Source organism: Mizuhopecten yessoensis, unplaced genomic scaffold, assembly GCF_002113885.1.
Source record: "Mizuhopecten yessoensis strain PY_sf001 unplaced genomic scaffold, ASM211388v2 scaffold11179, whole genome shotgun sequence".
NCBI classification, from domain to species: Eukaryota; Metazoa; Mollusca; class Bivalvia; order Pectinida; family Pectinidae; genus Mizuhopecten; species Mizuhopecten yessoensis.
This window is the reverse complement of record NW_018408919.1, coordinates 992,518-1,009,929: the sequence shown is the minus strand read 5'-3', so window position 1 is coordinate 1,009,929 and position 17,412 is coordinate 992,518. Positions and strand designations below refer to the sequence as shown.

Here is a 17,412-nt window from a genome sequence, read left to right as displayed (position 1 = left end):
CTTATAGATTGTTTATAAATTCCTAATCTGAAAGTGCATATGAAATGCAATGAACGTGACATCTCGATTTGGATATAAACAAGTTCTGTCAAGGTGTCTTTTTCAATGTCAATACAGATTTCATTATTACTTGAGACTTGTTTTGTACATTTCAATGTACAGTGTAACATACATTTAATACAAGTCTGTCAACAGTGTCTGACAAAGCTGTGTTTGTCAATGGAATGAAACTGTTAAATTAACAACTAGTATAAGCAATATTTGACAGATTTTTCCTTGTATCATACCCTGAAGTCTGCCAAACTCAGTCTCACAGACTGTCAGTATTACGTATTACTCTGTCAAACCCCCAATAACAGACTATCTCATCCTAGCTTACAATAGTATTGTCAAACTCAGTCTCACAGACTGTCATCATTACTTATTACTCTCTCAAACCCTCAATAACAGACAATCTCATCCTAGCTTACATAGTATTGTCAAACTCAGTAACAAGACTTCTCTAATAGATCCTTATAATTACCTGTCAGTCGCACACATATCTCCGGAAATGTCTTCCTAGAGTCTGAATCGTATTCCCGTAAACACCATGACATATATATTTAAATGCACACATACATGTATGCAGCGAGTCATTGCAGTGACACATGTACTCTACCTGTTTATATAGATATCGCACTAATGTATATATATAACACTTACCTGTGATCGTAACAGCCTGGTACAAAATGTGTGTACTATATATTTATGTTATCCGTGAAACCATGTGTGTCGGCTAGATTTTACACATATAACTGCCCACACGATTTCTCTGATAGACACACTGATTTAGATATCCCCCGACACTACTACACGTTTAGTCTAACTGATCTATACAGAGCTGCTACCACTTCTCCCATACACTGTGCTAGACACTCAGCTCTTCCAATGAGCACTTATTGATCAGGGTAAAACCGTAAGACATCACCGATCATGTGACCTAAACTCCTTACTCCCACAAACGGGCCATAACTACGGGTCCTACATTCACACCTTGGAGTCTGGAGAGGACCACGCTGAGAACAATTTGTTTCCGTTTGAAAATTTAACTCATTCTTCCGAAGATAAAGATATTAGGATGTTTGTTAAATGCTATTAGTGTTGATAATGTCTGAAGGGTGAAGGGTTATTATATATTTAAACAGGAAAAGACTAAAGATATATGCCTGAGTTAAAAGTGTACGAGATGTTAAAGGCTGAAGGAACTGTTATCTTCTGAAATTATATATAGGTTGCTAAAAGCATTTAGCTGCAAATGCTAATGAAGCGTAGCATTTTAGCTAGCCCTTTTAATGGGGCGTCACATTCTATCTTACTTTGCTGGGCTGTATATAAACTTTTACACTCTTACTGAAAAACCATATACATTATAAACCTATATAGCTTTAAGCAATGTTCATATACCTTAACTTATTTCACCGAGTCTTTACAAGTTTATTCCTATTAAAACTGTTTTGAACAACAACTGTCATATTTTCACTAATGACACCAATACGATTGACGTCTTCCATATTATTTACTGGAGAGAAAAAAAATGGATATAAAAAATGTATCTTTAATGAATTCTTGTATGGAATGTTGGGACTAACTGTTGTGCCACAGCCGTTCATAAGTTCACTAACCTCTTCAATCTTACAATATATATATAACAGGTAAGGGGTCTCGATCTCATCTAAAAAAAGGTCGGGGGAAAATGGCATGAAGAAATGAATTATAAAAAAATAAACCTCTTTAATCTTACAAAATGTTTATAACTGGTAAGGGGTCTCAGCTTATAAAAAAAATGGCCAGGAAAAAATGGGGTTATATAAATACATGTACAGTGTATTATAAAAAAGTAAATCATCCCTTTCAAAGGTAAAGCCAGACACATCAAACATGCTGGAATAAGTGTTGGTGATTTTTTTCTATCGAGCCTTCCATTTTATTCTTCTGTATATGATAAACATCCGAAAATATTTGTTGCAATGGAAAAGGCTCAGGAGATTTGACACAGTGTTATTGTCGTGGTCTGTAAAATGATGCCATTTCAGGGTGTGTTGATCTGGTGTTGTTTATATGTAGTTGACTTTATAAATTCTTGTGCATAATATTTCTTTGACAGCCTGATTTATACAGGGTTACATATTATACAGGACTAGGTTTAGACCAGTTATACTGAAGATATACAGCCAGACCTAAAAGGACTGTCTGATCTATACAGGTTTACAGATTATACAGGGTTAGGGTAAGACCAGTTATACTGAAGCTATACAGCCAGACCTAAAAGGACTGTCTGGTTTATACAGATTATACATGGTTAGGGTAAGACCAGTTATACTGAAGATATACAGCTAGACCTAAAAGGACTGTCTGATCTATACAGGTTTACAGATTATACAGGGTTAGGGTAAGACCAGTTATACTGAAGCTATACAGCCAGACCTAAAAGGACTGTCTGATCTATACAGGTTTACAGATTAAACAGGGTTAGGGTAAGACCAGTTATACTGAAGATACTAGTTGATGGTCTGGTTTACACAGGGTTACAGATTATACAGGGTTAGGTTTAGACCATTTATACTGAAGATATACAGCCAGACCTAAAACGACTATCTGGTCTATACAGGTTTACAGATTATACAGGGTTAGTTGCAGACCAGTTATACCGAAGATACTAGTTGATTGTCTGGTTTATACAGGTTTACAGTTTATACAGGGTTAGGTTTAGATTTTTTGATACTGTCAAGATGTACAGCCAGACCTAAAAGACAGTCTGGTTTACATAGGGTTACATATTATACAGGGTTATAATAAGGTTTAAAAACAGTTATACTGAAGTTATACAGCCAAATCTAAAAGACAGTCTGGTTTATACAGGGTTACAGATCATACAGGGTTATAATAAGGTTTAAACCAGTTATACTGAAGTTATACAGCTAGACCTAAAAGGACTGTCTGGTTTATACAGGGTTACAGATTATACTGAAGATATACAGCTATACAGGGTTACATATTTATAATACAGGGTTATATATACTGAAGATATACAGCAGGATCTAATAGATTAGGGCCCACTTGTATAAAACATCTCAACTGTTGAGATTTCCTCAAGTCTAAGATTTCCCATAGACAATACATTGCTTGAGATTTTCCTTAACTTTGAGATGTTTTATACATTAAGTGGGCCCAGGTCAGGTTGATACAGGGTTACAGATTATACAGGGTTTAAGGTTTAGACCAGTTATACTGAAGATATACACCAGGATCTAATAGATTAGGTCTGGTTTATACAGGGTTACAGATTATACAGGAAAAACATTAAGAAATAAGTTTGATTTCTTTTGTTCTAGGGGGTTGATACATTGCAATGAATAGGACAGATCTGTATGGATCTTCTATATCAGACAGTTAAGCCGGAGAGCCTGAGGTACACACTCCAGCTACTCATTAGGGAGATAAGTGTAGCTGCTACTGTTTATAAACAAAGACGGTTTGTTGCCATTCTGCTAATCTATCTAACACAAACACCAGCAATTGTGGTCAGGAGGATGCTACGTAACTACTTTGTCGATGAATACACTTTGTATATTTACCTGTAGGCGTAGTAAATAACCCATTCACATTGCTGAGACAGTTCTTTTGTCTGTAGTTCAATGTCAACACAAAAAAAGTGTACAAATGTAGTCAGTTACGTACTTCAGATATGTGGACAATTATCAGATACCTGTCTTGGACAGGTGTCTGTACTGGACAATTGTGAAAAGTCCACACTTCAGTTCATCCTTGAAAAAGTAGTTTGTTTGTAGTTTTCCGACTGACACGCTAAAGTTACTTTAACTTTTCGTAAAAAAATAAATGTCTTGTTAAAAAAACACTTAAACTTGTAGAAATATAAAATTCCTAAAAACAACAGCTGAAGGATGGCTTAAAAACGGTGTGCAAAAGGTATAAAAATCCATTATAGAATTGTTCGGAGCAAAGTTCCAATACCAGAAAGATACTTACATGTCTCCCAAAGGAATTTAAAGTAATTTTAAAATTTACAGATTCCAAAATCGAAAAAAAGTGTCAGATCTTCGTAACAGACAGGTATGCAATCGTCCAAAAACATCAGTTGTACTAGTTCACTGGGTCAACTTAGAACATGTGTATAGATGTCCACTCTTCTTATTGTGCTGACCAGTCAGATGGTCATCGCCTGGCCAGACTATAGAGAGGTGTGTAAATGTCCACTCTTCTGATGACCGGCCAGATATAGCCCATCATGTCCAGTCATTAGTAAGTCACAAAGCCAATTATGCCCCCCAAACAAGGCGTGAAATCGCACTGATCCTTCACCAAAGGTGAATTATTTAAATTTCATCCATGTCACCCTCGATCAGGTAAAAAATCATCACAGTCGACTGGTCACTCTTTAGTGTTTGGTTTAATGTAACAGACCGGTATCGGTCAGTTTAGCTGATTGTGGGAGAATCTATGACCTGGTCAGATTCTGGCCCTGGGCAATGATATAAAACTGTACTTATCTATTCCAGATTGGTCTGTCTGTGCTGTCCTTTGGCCATCAGAATGGCCATGTGACATGTAGGGACAATTTCAGACCGGTGTACCGACAAAATATCAGACAACTCCAATAAGTAAAGAACTAACTAACACTTACCGTTTTTCCCATGCAATCAACCTTTTTATGGAACGATTTATAATTGCACTCCAAGATGACCCCAAAGTTAAAATACAGTATTCTGTATACAGCTTTTTGTGACAACCTCTTAAATCTTTTTCATGACTTCTCAATAAGATATAAAGAAAAACTACAATAAAATGTCCCACTTTCCATTTTCCACCTCTATCTATCTATATGTTATACTCCACAGAGACCAAAATGGCTTTAAACCCTTTCCACCGACGTATTTCAAGGTACCCTTTTTTCCGTTTTCTCCTTTATTTCATTTGCTACCTCGTATACTGTCAACATATTTCAAGATCCCTCTTACGTTTTTCTTAACAATTCCTTTGTTTATGCATCTCCCTCAAAATGTTGTCAAACCCCTTTATAATGCCAAAATGTTGCTAGACTAACAGTGACAGTATACAAGGTTTTACTGAAGGTTGAGTGACGCTTTGCTGAATTAACTGCCTAATTGATTAGACCAGTTACATGTAGAATAGATTTCAGTCCGAAGGTCATACCCATTGTTGAACATCTCTAGTACTTAGATCAGACTATTTTGATTAATGAGGTATAGATATAGTGTAGACTGTCTTTGATACCAACATTCCTTTATCTGTTGCTCATCTCCGTAACCCTCCAGGCTGTTGATGTTATACCGGTCATTGACTGGGTCACATTAACTCTTTACAGAAACTTAATTAAAACTGAAAGTTAAAAGTGACAATTGAGTTCATTTGTTGTGAATTCATTAACTTCCTGTTGGAATTGTTACAAATCATTTACGGAACTCTCCGTGTGGAACTGTCACCTTGACTGCTCAGGGATTGTGATATCTTCAGAAAACGTCACTGTTAGGCCACAGATTGACAGTGTCGGATGTTATTATGAACAGGTCAAAGTTATAATTATACTCTGTTGTGAAATTTGGAGCAGGTTCTCTGTATAACTGTTAATTTAATTCCATCCCATTAGTGCCAATATCTCTATGTCTCCAATATTACAATGTGATAATCAGGAAAGTGTAAGATTGGAACAAGGTGCATACAATTTACAATAATATGTTAGAGACCGTTATTGTTTAGACTTGCAAAAGTTTTATTTGGAAAACAAAAAATTTTCGTATTGCCCATGAATGACAACAACAAAAAAAGATTTTCCAGACCTGCTTTTTGAGGGCCATTTCTTTTTCATTGGTGTACAAAAATAATCACAGACAAAAAAATACTTCTATATTGCAAAAACAGAATAATTTCTAATGTTGACTATGAAGATATATGCAACCAAATTTTGTTATTATTAAAGTGTCTGATACCCATGAAATTTCCTGTATATTTGGTAGCTCAATTGTATTATAATTAAAGTTGTATCAAATACTGATCTACCTCCAAAATGTTTCTTCGTGTTTCATTGACTTTGTCACACAAGTGTCACAAAAGTCACTCTGTAGATAGAAAAGTAATTGGTTATGTGCAAAAATATTCTCTGTAACTATTAGCTGTGAAATAGGCCTAAAAACACTACCATAAAGATGTCTATAGTAATCCTTGCCCAAGATGTCATACATCTTAGGTGATGTAGATTTCCTGACATTTCCTTACCACCAAGGATCCTGGGAAACACAAAACTGCACATGTCTGTAGCTCTAATGTAACCTGGTTAGCTAAATTTACAACAGCCAGGGTCGTTTTAGTGTCCAAGGTTTTGACTGACTTACGACCTCGCTTTCATCATAGGTCTGTCAATTTCGGTGCTTGCCTGGAGGAATATAGACGTTAACTTGTAAGGCTTTAAGCTTTTACCAGAATATAAAAAAAACTAGTTTCTTGACATTTTTTGTTGTTGACATTCAAAAATGAAGAAAACAGGCCTATTAAACTTGTTTGATGAATTTGCCATTTAAAAATCATAATGAAAGCAAGAAAATGTTGAGATCTTTATAGCATTTCACGCCGTTCAACCTTAAACATTTAACATGAATAAATTGTTCCAGCTTGATATTTCTTGAGGGAGATTTTAACATTAAGGAAAAATTAAAGTACACATGTTATTAAATTTTTGGCTTTATTTGATGGAGGGAGAGAAGTTATGTTGTGATTAAACATTGAAAGTGTTTGTTTTGAGGAATGAATGTCCTTCAAATTTATTGAAAAGAATGAAGTGTTTGAAATAGTCTCTTTAATGCATAGAGTATGAGAAAATCACTTTGTTTACTTCCCTGCATATGATTATCATCCTTTGAATAACTTGGTAGGCTGGAGCTAACAGTAAATTCAAGAACACAGATAACCTGAAAATTTATGAAAGAAATAAAACAGTGCATGTGCTAGTATCATCTCATTAACTTAATAAATTGAACTATAAAAAGTTTAAAATTCCTGAAAAAAACTTCAGACCAGAAACAGCATTCTTTCATGTAAGTATTCTGCCTTATTTGAGCTTGAAAATCAAGGCGGAGCTCTAAAATTAGAACACTTTAGCTTTCACAAGAACTAGAATAGTTTTTACTTGAGTGATGGTAAACAGTATCACTAAGTTTTTGATTAATTAATGCATTTTTCATATTTAAAAGAATCTTTATCAGAAGCACAGACTTCCAGTAAAAGTCAAGAAAGAACAGATGCTCTCTATGTGTTTCTTTTCTGATGTGTCTAATCTGCGAAACAAAAAGTATGTCTGTTCCTGAAGCTGATAAGATTCTATTTCTCGCAGGAAAATCTGATTTAAGTCGAGCAGTTGATGATGTATTATTGTTTTAGGAGTCGGACAGATCCTGATTTGGTACAGACATTAATTTGACAGGGCAATCTAACAAAGAACTTTCTTCACGAATCTGTAGTTAAAACAAACGGAAGGTCAAACGCATACAGAAATTGTAAATGTCTGCTTTGTGTAAATTCTGCTATCTATAATACTAAATGCTGCTGAGAAAAACTTCCTGCTTTAAACAATGCTGATCTTACTATTTAATTAGAATACAATATCATATCATTGAGCTTGTTGAAATTTTCTGATGTCTACGGCTGAACATTGCTAATGCAGCAACACCTTATCTGGTTGTCTCAGTATGTCTGTCATTGTTTTCAGTGGCTAGAGGGGTGGGGGATGGAGGTTCATTTATTATGGCTCATAGCATTCAAGGAAAGGGGGAATTAAGTGTTTCCCTTTTTCATTGGTCCGTCAGTATGACATCTTGTCTAGACTATGCACTAACTGAAATGCTTAAGTGTAAAAGTCATCAAACTGTATGTGTGGATGGATATACCTTGAGGAATAATACACATATATATCAAAAGTAGGTCACTGTGACCTATATTTTCTATTTAATTGATGATGGTTAATTTAGCTTCTGTTCCTCGGTTAAACTTTCTGTTTAGTTTCATTCTATCAACATTGGGAAGCGGACACGTGTTTCATTTGATAAAAACAATATACACAAATGCATGCGTCTGTTAAATTGCATAAGAAAATTATCGAAAAAGTCAAAGTTTCCATGCTGAACCAATCAAGTTTACTTCTGAAACACCCAAACAAATTTAAACCATTTTATTGGAAATTGGAGTGCATTATTGAATAACAACAAGGGAGAATGCATCGTTGAAATTACTTAAACATGACACAGCCGTTAGTTCTATAATTAGATCAGAGGACACATGGTTAGAGAATGCATGCACGCACGTACATACTGGGCCACGTCTGTTTACAATGTGTTTCTATTGTGCTGTGATTGATCCGCACTACTAAGGTCAATGCCACGGGTCACACATCGTGTGTCCTGGGAGACTGACTGTTGCCGTAGCGACACATGACTGTCTTGTGTCAACATTCCTTGATGAGAGAAAATGGCCCAGGAATGACAATAAGAGAATGGGATGATGGAGAAAGGACAAAATTAGTGTCGTATGGTGTTTTTTCATGATGGGAGATGAATCTACCAGATAAGAGAATTCATTTTGATTTGGGGGGTGGGGGGGGGGTATACGATAAAGTGCTCAGAGGTATTTTTCAGGATGTTATATATGGAATACTAAAAAGACCTTCATGATCTTTTCTGTTACTGTAGTAACACTTTGAAAATTAAAAAAATGCTGTGGAAATAGGAGGGATGAAATTTTGATCTTTAGAATTGAATAGGGATCCTCTAAGAGGTAAATAGGGATTACATCTCCTTAGAAATCATTAGGGATCAGAATCTTATAGAAAGAAAGATCAGGGCTGAGTTGTTCAAAAGTTAATAAGCTTAGTTGCCCTTTATAATTACTTCTTTCAAATTTAAATCATTCTGTTAATACATAAGTTAAAAACTTGTTATTTTGCATGCCACATATATTTAGTATGTGCTCACTTTACAGTCAATTGGTGGTTGCATTTTCAAGATACAGCAAAATGAAACTTTGCACTTATTGTTGTTTATCCCATTCACCCTTAAAGTCACATTTAAACCAACCAACTCAATGACTGGGCAGTCCAGTTTAGATATGTAGGGGTGAATGAGCTAAGCTAATCACCTTTTGAACAATCAGGTCCAGTTAATGCTTTTGAAATCAGAGGGAATCAGATAGCTTCAGAAATCAATAGGGATTGGTTCTTATTAGAAACCAAAAGAGATTAGATATCTTCAGAAATCATTAGGATCTCTTTAATTCGGCTGCAATTACAGCATATTGGAAATTGTTCAATATAAACTTATTTGTTTTACAACGGTTATGAAACAAGTTATTACAACTTATATTAATCACTCTTGTTGGCCGGATGTCAGCACGCGGGGTCTTCATATGGGAGGAAGCCGGAGTACCCGGAGAAAACACTCGAGCAGGTGGCCCATCCCTTTTCATGTCTGATTAGGAAATCGAACCCCGGCCGCCTTGATGAAATGTGGGTGCTTTATCCATTCTGCCACCCAAATTATCCATATAATGAATTCCAGAGACATAAATGCATAGCTAGCTTGAATATAAAATTAGGGGAACAAAGTGCATAGTGACCATATTGGTATATGGAAGAATAAATGTTTCAGAAGCTGTAGAAGTTAACAAATATTCTGATCAAGACATTTGCAACAATACACATTTTACTGTACTGAGCTATTATGCAATTGTTACATTTTAATAAAAAAAAAACATTCACGTAAGGAGATATCGCTTATGGTTCTGTCTCACAGAACATGGGGGATGTGGGCTGTCAGGTGCCATTCCCAGCCCATTATCACGTACAAATGTGTGAGGTTTCAGTCATATTGGTTAAATGTCAGCCTCGATTCCCTGGAAATAAATGTCTCAATGAGATTGTGTGGGAGTTAGTGGGAGAGCAATTATTCCTGCACCAAACGGTATTGACCAACACTTATAGAAACGCTATTTTCTGTTGTTGATACATTGTGTAATGTCATTGTTAGTGAATAATCTTGAATACCAACATGCTCATGGAAATGCAATTTCATTTTAGCATCAATTGTGTAAAAAAATTCTCTCTTGAAGTTAACTAGATCAGTAATGAAGTTTAGTTAGAATGAAATATTTATAGCAGTGAATTAAAGACCTGGTTACATAATAGTGAATGAATGATATTACCACTGAAATATACATTACAGTGCATAGGATTCTTGTTTTGTTGACTCTGCACCAGTGTATATTATATTTACACCAGCTTATATTTACTGTGCAGTACGTGTTTATATATTTGCTGTATACTTAAGTGCTTATAATACTATATAGTGAACATATTTACTATGCAGTGTTTATATTTACTGTATAAAACTTTATATTTTAAAGAGATTTTATTTTCACCACATCTGAGGCCTGCATGATAATCGTATACAAAACAAATAAAAACTCAAATCGTTAGAAACCTGTTGATAGGGAGTTAGTTAGGACTATAGATATCAACAGTGTTATATTCATTGACTATACCGTTTTGAAAGATTGGGAGACTTTTTATTCACAATCTTGATCTAAAAGTCTCATTGAAATAATGATACAGATGATTTCATTATTTACAACCTGTTCATGGGTCAGTATTTTTTCTCAGGTATATTGTCATTGAGAGAAAACCATTGGGATATGGCATTGCATGTCCATTCTCTCGATCAGAAAACTGTTTTGTGATTGGGTCGATTCATCATACTAAAGTTACAATATAAATTGTCCGTAACAGTAATCACAGTAACACTAGTAGCTGTAAATGCCATAAGATTTGGTACGAAAACACAGACAATGATTATACACAGCACTGGGTAGAGATTTGGTCACGCTATGTCCATCAGTTCTAATTCATTGTCCTGAAACCCAGGGAAGATGAACAATAACATGTATGTGGATCTGTTGGAGGTTCATTCCTGAGAATCACTCCCTACTTCACTTCGTCTATTTTCCTTACAAATACCAAAGAACCTTAATTCATTCACCCGTACATTTTTAAACTGGACTTGCCCAGTCTTTGATTTGGTACGGTTCAAATGTGATTCAGGGGTGAATGGGATAATGGAATAAAGTTCACAATGCTAGTTGAGAACCACCAGTGAGCAGGAGGCATCTTTTAGTAAAACTCACTGATGTTTCTTAACGTGTTTTGTCAGACTCCAGTATAATTGTCTAGGTACCAGAGTGTGTCTAGCAAAACATGTAACATACACTACACATGGCTATAATTCAGTGATACCTACTGGATTTGACAGACTAGATTCACAAAGAGAAGATGTTGACCTTGACCTTTATTTATGCAAATTCAGCGTCAGATTTGTTCGTGACAAGTCAGTATTATCATATATAAAATAAAATGTAAAATGAACATTTTTCAAAAGGGGGTCTCTCAAGATAGTTTGTTTGTATTAACTCATTCACCCCTGAAATATCATAATGACCTTTTCCAACCTTTCAATTGAAAGAGTTCAAAAGTGTCTTCAGGGGTGAATGAGTTAAACTTGTAAATAAAAATTTCCTGTCATGGAAGACTGCATAACTCATTTCTGAAAGACCCATCGAATGTCAGAAGAGACCTGACTTAAAAGACCACTTATGATTATAGACAACCTGTCATTAGAGACCATCTGTCTAGAGAAACCACCTGTCTAGAGAGACCACCTGTCGTTAAAGACATGTACGTACCTTGTCAACCCTATACTGAATACAATGGATTCTTCAGCTCTTTAATTTGGATCAGTTTAATATCCTACAGAGGTTGACAGCAGCTAGTCAGGAAATTAAGAACCATTTTACAGCTGCCATAACAGTTAAAGAGCTGTAATGCACCTGATGGCCCCTCTCAGGGGAGGCCTTGTTTTTGTTGTGTGTGACAGAAAACAAGTTCAGTATCACAAAAGAGAACCTGTAAGGCTGGCAATTTTAGCATCCAATCCCACCTAATGACCGAAGCTCTCTCATCCATTATTCAAACCGCCAGGATCATTTGTAGCTCGGTCATATACTAGTCTATCAGATATACGAAGATTCACATCTGGAACTATCTATTCCATTATGTAAAGTCACTGAATGTAAGCATTCCCATGGCTGCATATGTATAACGGATACATATTACTGATGTTCTACGGGAATACGGAAAATATATGTGGTTCCCTGGCGTGTTAATGCTCAATGTAAAATATACAACACAGTGACTTGTTAAAGGTCAAATGACAATAGATACAGTGATCTAGGTAGGATAAGACTCCGTTCTGAGCATCATTTTAACCTTTAAAGAGGATGTTTAAGAGCCTGTTATTTATTCAACATGTATATAAAGCTCCTCTTTGGCATTTGTGAACTGCTTTAAAAGGTTCGTCAATGAATGATGGGTGTAAATCTGATTCAGATTCTCTGTGATGCTAATTTTAAACGTTTATGCCTTTTATGGAGCAGGATATCTCTGGACGTACAATTCTTTCCAAAATTGGACCATGATTACAAACTAACCATGGAGTTCTTCTAATTGATGCTGTTTGTTTATTGAACTCAAATATTCTGTGTATTTCTTGCCCTTTGTGCCTTTTCTGGAGCAAGGGACATCTTGCTTTTCTTGCGTTTATTTATGCCTTTTTCCCCAGTGATTTACCTGTAGTGATGCAATATTTAATATTGAGCCAAACTGTGCGTTTACTGGCCATTCTTAGAGATCATGTATACTATTCATTCAGGCCCTTTATGCCTTTTCCCCTTCAGTCAGTAGAGCAGCTGTGACCACTGCTGATGAATTGACCCCTAGTGATACAATATTTCCTAATATGGGATCAGACTGTGCAGTCAATTGGTCATTCTAGATTATTCAGGCCCCCTCAGTCAGTAGAGCAGTTGTGACCACTGATGATACAATATTACCCAATAATAAGTAAGGTTACTACCAGACATGGCGATGATTTAGTTAATCAGCACTCTGTCAGGTACGTCTGCCTTGATTGATTTCAGGGGGTCAAGCGGTCAACTGTCAAACACCTGTATGTACAGGTAGGATTGTAATAATCATCTCCACAGGTATTAGGTGTCAAAGGTCAAACCACAGCTTCCGTAATCAATAAATTAAGCCTTCGGCTGGGTCGCACTCCTTCGTGTTGGGTCATAACCCTGCAATGCTTTAAAGCAGAAATATAGATCTGTGCAGACCATAAAAGGGTTTTGAACAGAATAAAAAAAAATGCTTGCGTATTTGAAGTACATGTTCTATGGTCTGTATACAGCTTTGATGTGTCAATATAAAATCCTTTGATCTTACACTGATATACATTATTCCTATACCTAGCAGAAATTCTATAATTATGTGCAATGTTCATCAAACAGGGTTTCATAGCATTGTTTGTCTCACTATCAGATGAATTTAAAATTATTGATATATGTAAATTTGCATTTGCTGTTTGAAGTTTAGTTATTTATTTCTGTCAAAAGTCAACTGTTATTTCTTGTATTTTATATCTATTCTTTGATTTATCAATATGCAGTAAAACATATATAGTCGTTATAAATTCTGATATTTCAAATTATCACAAAAATATATATGCTGTGTTCCCGAGAAATTTGCCTCCTTTCCAAAGTGTTCGAAATATCAAAATGAGTAATTTCTTTTATAAATGATAATTTGGGATTATTAATTATAATAAATTTAACAGACGAGTAATTCTGAAATCTTTGAGGGAAATAACTCCAACCAAAATCACATGATAAACAGGTAATGTGAAAGGTAGCATAAACCCTTAACAAAAAATTCCATGGTATCTGATTTCATTTCATAAATTATTAATAAGATAATGGCTTTTAATACCCTGCTTTAACTATCTCAAAACTAATAAGGTACATGTAACTCGATCTAGTCGCTAAAATTGATATCGCAGGGATATAAATTAATCCAGCTCAGATGTGATCAAATTAGTCATCAAAAAGACAACCTGTCAATGGGAATGTTATCATGATGGTTAGTTGATGGTTAGTTGATGGTCATATGGTCTAAGGACAGGTTTATGATTTCCTGGACTGACCAATGTCCAGACAGATGTGGTAATGAAATAGTAATGATACGGTCAGCACATTGTCTTACTAGGTTCTATATTAAGCTACTTGTAATCACTATATCCTGCCTAGACCAGGCACTGCCACTAATGATTATACTCTAGAATATATATATAGAAAAATTATGCATGATTGTTCAAGAGAAAGAAAAAAATCCAACTTTTAAATGCAAATGAATCATTGCGCAGTTCTTTATCTTCATTTCTCTCCAGAAATAAAATCATTATAATTGTCAAGGCTGATAAAGGAATAACTGGTATAAGGTGACAATGAAGAAAACTTAATGCAGAAGTTGATACTTTTGATAAAAGTTCTATGGTTCTAGAAAAGAAGACTTAAATTTTATAATTAGAATAGAAACTTTTCAAATAAAATTTGTTGAATAAACTATCATAAGATTTTATATAAAGTTTTATATATGTGTAATAAGTTACATGTATACACAAAGGTATCAACAATTGAAAAAAATGTACACATGTATTACAGAAAAATCTTGATAAATTGTCCTTCTTTTCATTAGCCTGTTCACCTCCAAAGTCACATTTGAACCCTTACCAAATCAAAGACTGGGCAAGTCCAGTTTGAATATGTAGGGATGAATGAGTTAAATGCCACCTCAATTTTGCAGCAATTTATTTCAAGGTTCCCTGTTCCTTTTTTCTTTACACTTTTTGACATATCTCCGTCGATATATTGCCAAACCCCTACCGGTATATGAGACCAACATATTGTTGGACATATGGTGGCAGTATAACAAGGTATTGAAGCTTAAAATTCAGTTTTTCGTCCCATTCTCCTCGAGGTCACTACCAACTTTTACTACTTTATAGAAGATGATAGGCTATAATTAAGGTGTTAGCGTGACACCTTTAGCCTTGTACAAATGATGTATCTATTGACCCAGAAAACCTGTACCGGAACACCTGCTGTCAAGTGATGTATTATGATCAGCAGGCTGTCCGGGGACATTTATACCCAGTTATCTCCCTTGTATGTCATCAAGATGTCCAGAAAACAATTGCTGCTAAGTATTAATCATGTATTGATTGAGCCTTCATAGAGACACCTGGACATTTATGATACACCGCCAGCTGTAGTGTAGGTCAAGTGTCTTAAAGATCGATCCCCGTACCACTACCAAAACCGTATCTATGGTATCACTGGAAACCGATTTTACCAGCAAGACTATTGCTTTGATAAATCATTACTGAAAAGAAAGCCATACCTTGTGGCATGAAAAATAATAGAGATGAAATAAGCTAGACCGGCCCCCGTCTCTAAAATATTAAATTTAGATATTTTAAAGTATTTAGAAGAAAAAAATAACTCATAAGTTTAATCACTTGGATGTAAGTTCTTAACTAGGGGGAGATAAGCAACTAGTAAAATGCAGATGAGAAATTCTTCATAAAATCTTAAGGGCTGGTAGCCAGTCTAGAAATAAACATAGAAATAATCAACAACATTGTCTGAGTGTAAAAATACAGTGGGGCTATTCCGAGATTCGAACCCACGACTTCAAATTCTTATATTATCGGCTCTTACCGTAAGATACCTGGTCAACATAAGTGTACTTGCCCACTGATGCTACAGTTAAGGGGAGAAATTAAGGGGAGGTTACTGCATGTATATAGGAAAATGCACAATGCAGTGGGACAGCTGGATCCTTTAATGTGGTGTTGTTGTATGTATATGTGAAATGGGGATAAATCTTACAGGTAAATATCCAAAAAAAGGTTTGGAGGGAGTGGAGGTAGGGTGTGGGGGGGGGGGGGGAATNGGGAATCCTGAAAGTGATGGATACTATCCGATAGGTAGCCATGATGGATGAACTTGTATATCAAACAGCCCATTAAGGGTATGTACACTGACTGTATAGGGTCAGTGACACACACAAGAGGGGGTAAGCTGTGGTCATTTAGGGTCAGTGTTTGGACATCATATCTGAGCCAGTACCTTAATAAAAGCAAAAATCTTATGAAGTGTTTGTATTGGTTTTTATGACACCTTCACAGCTCTGTCATAAAATATATCTTTACAAGAATAGACCAAAGGTGAACGGAACTTAGCAGATTGTCTCCCTTTGCTGCAGTTTGATTGAATAGCCCATGTAAACGTATTCCAAAAATTATCAATTCCATTAGTTTTTTATTGCAATATGTTTCCAAAAGAGATATTTGATAATTTCTTAATGAATGAAAACTGAATTGATTATAATATTATGGACTAAAAATGCATTAATCAATTCAGACCTAATGGAGATTGATGTTATAGTTTTATTTACAACTGATGTCCTGACCTATAAAGTAACATTTAGATATTTCGTTATCATAGACCGGTATTTGATGTGTATGCTAAATATAATTGAATAACTTCTGAACTCACATGAACAAAGGTGGTTGCGATTTCACTTTTTAAAAAATGAAAAAAAAAATCACATACTTCATAAGAGTAAAAATGAAACAGTAGATTGTCTTATTTCACTTGCAAAATTATTCCAAATCAAAAGTGAAAATTGAAGAAAATTTCCCAATAATTAAGTGTAATCATGTATATATGGATCTAAATTCAAAGTCTACATTAAATGTTACGTAACAAGCATAAGGCTTCATTGTTTGAAATTACATAACTTGTTCATTTGTAATATACTATTTTATACATGTTAGAAGTATGATTGACAACCGTACTCACTTGTCATAATTAAACTGTCTAGGAAGAAGAGAGATTGATTTATATATATTGATAAATGAAAGACACTAGGACAGAGATTGAAGTATTATATCTATGACTTGATATAACAGACACTTAGGAGACAGAACTAAACAAATGGACGGGAGACAGTGTGAGAAATTATGTCAGGAAGACAAACTACCATAATCTTCCCAATAAAACCTCCTTATCAAGATTATATGATCAGTTCAAGAAATTAAAAAAAAAAAATGGTTGCATGTCCAACTATATACAGAGTTTTTACTTTTATATCAAAGTTCGTCAGGAGATGGGGGATTATGGATTGTTTTAGACTGGCTACAACCCTTTTATGAAGAATTTCCAAGCTGCATTTTACTACTAGCTTATCTCCCCCTAGTTTAGAACTTAGGATCAGACATCCAAGTAATCAAAATCGTTAGATTTTTAAAAAAAGATCTAAATAAATCTTATGTTCTAGAAAAGGAGGCCAGTCTAGGATTGCTTACAAATCTCTGCCTACTTTATACAATATTTATGATGAAG

At 35.1% G+C, this 17,412-nt stretch overlaps 2 protein-coding genes across 4 annotated transcripts in view; one reads left to right on the top strand and one right to left on the bottom strand.

The window, feature by feature from the left end:
• The window catches only part of LOC110440359 (protein YIPF5-like), a 93,710-nt gene that overhangs the window by 42,607 nt on the left and 33,691 nt on the right, over nt 1–17,412 (top strand). The gene's annotated exons all lie outside the window — the stretch shown is intronic.
• LOC110440357 (leucine-rich repeat-containing protein 24-like) overlaps nt 1–17,412 on the bottom strand; it is a 44,763-nt gene that overhangs the window by 25,399 nt on the left and 1,952 nt on the right. Inside the window, exon 1 of one of the 3 annotated variants that reach the window (XM_021483381.1) lies at nt 703–1,045. The exons of 1 other annotated variant lie outside the window; for it this stretch is intronic. The gene's annotated coding sequence lies outside the window, so the exon portion shown is untranslated. Of the gene's footprint in view, nt 1–523; nt 664–702; nt 1,046–17,412 lie in introns of those variants that run through there. One more of the 3 variants, XM_021483379.1, reaches the window with a different exon arrangement.